The following is a 2,393-nucleotide window of genomic DNA, read 5'->3' as shown; positions in this document are numbered from 1 at the left end:
GTGGTGCTGACAACACCAAGTTAAGGGTTAAGATCCCCTTACTGGTCATCTTTAAAAAAAACTATTTTGTGATGTGAAAATTATATCAACTTCAAATTTGGGTCCATAAAGTTTAACGGGAATGCAAAAACACCCGTATTGTCTTTGGCTGTTTTCATGCTGTGATGGCAGACTTGAACGGTCGCAACAGAGACAACGTGACCCACAGTGCCTAAAATACGGTATTTACTACCTGGTTCTTTACAGAAAAAGTTTACCTTTTCTTGCTCTACAGGTTTGGAGAGAGGATTGCGGGGTATGAGTAGGAGTGTCTGGGTCTTTGGAATATTGGGGATTGGTGTGGTATCAGGAATTGCCCTAGAGGGTCTCTGAGTCTAGGACAGGCCAGGGAGGTGGCTTAGTGAGGTGGGGCATTATTTCCCAACCTGCAGTACTGATGGATGTATGTTCATTTTTGAAGCCATTTCTTTCTTCAGGCTGGGGTCTGGATATGGGTTCTTATTGAACAGGAGGTTCAAATCTTGCAGTTGTTTCTCAGTGAACATAGTTCGTCTTCTTTGTGAATGCTTCTCGTGCTTGCCTTGCAAGGAAAGAAGGACACATACGAGAGATGCTAACAATTCTATTCTCAAAACCCCGAACCCTTCCTCTCCACAAAGGTCAAGGCTGGCAATCAAGGCTGGCAATCAGGTGTCTGAAGTTCCCAGATATTGACACAGCACGTATGTCTTTTCTGCTAGTTTTCCTAAGCCTTGTTTTGTCACAGCTGCTACTCCACATACTCACTATAGAAAAGAGGGCTGGCTGGTTAGCTCAGCTGGTTAGAGCGCAGCCCTGTAACACCAAAATCACGGGTTTGGATCCCCATACTGGCCAGCCACCAAAAAAAAAAGAGAAAGAAAAAGGTTGGGCTGGCCCGGTGGCGCACTGGAGAGTGCACCGCTTGGGAGTGNCTATTTTTAATTTGTTCTTTTTGGCAATTGTGGCCACTTTTGTCTCTCTCTCTCTCTCTCTCACATATATACACACAATTGTACTGTGGGTTTATAAGTTTATAAAGATCTACCTTTGAGGTAATAGGCCATTTCATTGTATTTTTACACTTTTCTACTTTATTGATTTATGTCCTCTGCTGTAAGATCACAATAGTTCTTACACATTGTCTTTATGTTGTGGTTCTTATATTTTTTATAATAAATAATTTTAAGAATTTCTTGATTTTCAAATATAAGAATAATAAATGTACGTTCCATCATGTTTGGATTTGTGCTGTATAACACATATATCAGTAGGTATTATTGTCATTGCTATTTCATTATAAAAAATCTTATTAGCTTCTGTTTTGATCTATGAATAATTTCTTTTTAAAATTGAAGCAATTGACTATACATATTAATTGCGTACAGAATTGCCTATCAGTATTTTTGTACAATATGTGATGATCAAATCACTAGTGTTAGCTTGTTCATCATTACAAATTGTAATTACTCTTTATGTCCATTATCCAATTTCTCCCTAACCCTCTTCTCTCTCCCCTTTTCCCACCTCTAGTAACTATAGATCTGTTCTCTCCTTCCGTAAGTTCAACTTATTATTTTGGTATTCTTTCTTTTCTTTTTCTCTCTTTCTCTCTTTCTTTCTCTCATTCCCACTTATGAGTGAGGACATGCAGCATTTCTCTGTCTGTGCCTGATTTATTTATTTATTTTTTTTAAAAGATGACCGGTAAGGGGATCTCAACCCTTGGCTTGGTNCCTGAACATCAACAGATTGTGCTATCCACAGTGGGTCCTAGAACCAATCCCTCACAGATATTAAGGGAAGACTATAGTTAATCTCAAATTAAATGCCCTGGCTTTACTGGGATGATTTAGTGATAATCAGCTTCATTAAGGTCTATTATCTTTTTCAACACTACTAGATTCTGATTACAATTATTTTACTTAAGATGTTTGAATTTACGCTCATGAGTCCTATGAACTCCATTGTGTTTTTCTTTCCTGAACTGTTCAAATCTCATTTTAGTATCAAAGTCATACTAGCCTCCTAGAATGAGTGTGCAAATACAGCCACTGATTCTATTATTGGGGAAATTTGTGTACATTTGGTATATTTATTTTCTTGCAAGTTTGCTTAAAATTGTCTGTAAATCTTTATGGCCTAGTTTGGTGTGTTACTTGTGGGAACAAATTTAGCTAATGATGTAAGTTCTAACAGCTATAATATTTCATATTTTTGTTATTTCTTTTTGATGAATGCTGAGAATATTTTCTGCAATATCCTCTTATTCTATTTTTAATTTGTTCTTTTTGGCAATTGTGGCCACTTTTGTCTCTCTCTCTCTCTCTCACATATATACACACAATTGTACTGTGGGTTTATAAGTTTATAAA

The 2,393-nt window shown here is 37.1% G+C and overlaps 1 pseudogene; it reads right to left on the bottom strand.

Annotated features, from left to right (window-relative positions):
• Positions 1-2,393, bottom strand: part of LOC103591858 — a 157,693-nt pseudogene that overhangs the window by 1,807 nt on the left and 153,493 nt on the right.

This window comes from Galeopterus variegatus, unplaced genomic scaffold (genome assembly GCF_000696425.1).
Source record: "Galeopterus variegatus unplaced genomic scaffold, G_variegatus-3.0.2 Scaffold1038, whole genome shotgun sequence".
NCBI lineage: Eukaryota > Metazoa > Chordata > Mammalia > Dermoptera > Cynocephalidae > Galeopterus > Galeopterus variegatus.
This window is presented reverse-complemented; position numbering and strand designations above follow the sequence as displayed.